Here is an 828-nt window from a genome sequence, read left to right as displayed (position 1 = left end):
AGGGGGGGAAGGGGGGAGGGGGAAGGGAAGAGACCGGACCCTCCGGAATTCGAGAGGGGTCGCACCGGGAGCCTCAACCGGGATCTTCAACCGGGAGACACCGGGGGGGCCCGAACTGGGATCCTGAACTGGGATCCTGAACTGGGAGCAACAACTGGGAACCTGAACTGGGAGCCTGAACTGGGATTCACACCGGGATCCTGAACTGGGAGCCTGAACTGGGATCCTGAACTGGGAGCCCGAACTGGGAGCCTGAACTGGGAGCAACAGGAACAGCAACAGGAGCCTGAACTGGGAGCCTGAACTGGGATTCACACCAGGATCCCGAACCCGAACTGGGATCCTGAACTGGGATTCACAGCGGGACCCAGAACTGGGGTCCTGAACTGGGACCCCACACCAGGATCCAGAACTGGGATCCCGAACTGGGATTCACACCGGGATACCGAACTGGGAACCTGAGCTGGGATCCTGAACTGGGATTCATACTGGGATCCTGAACTGGGATCCTGCACTGGGATTCACACTGGGATCCCAAACTGGGATCCTGAACTGGGACCCTGCACTGGGATCCCAAATTGGGAACCTGAGCTGGGATTCTGAACTGGGATTCACACCGGGATCCCAAACTGGGATCCCAAACTGGGATCCTGAACTGGGACCCTGCACCAGGATCCTGAACTGGGATTCACACCGGGATCCCGAACTGGGATCCCGAACTGGGATCCTGAACTGGGATTCACACTGGGATCCTGAATTGGGGTCCCGAACTGGGATCCCGAACTGGGATCCCGAACTGGGAGCCTGAACTGGGAGCCTGAACTGGGA

The sequence above is a fragment of the Calidris pugnax genome, unplaced genomic scaffold (genome assembly GCF_001431845.1).
Source record: "Calidris pugnax isolate Ruff unplaced genomic scaffold, ASM143184v1 scaffold553, whole genome shotgun sequence".
NCBI lineage: Eukaryota > Metazoa > Chordata > Aves > Charadriiformes > Scolopacidae > Calidris > Calidris pugnax.
Note: the sequence above shows the minus strand (reverse complement) of the source record.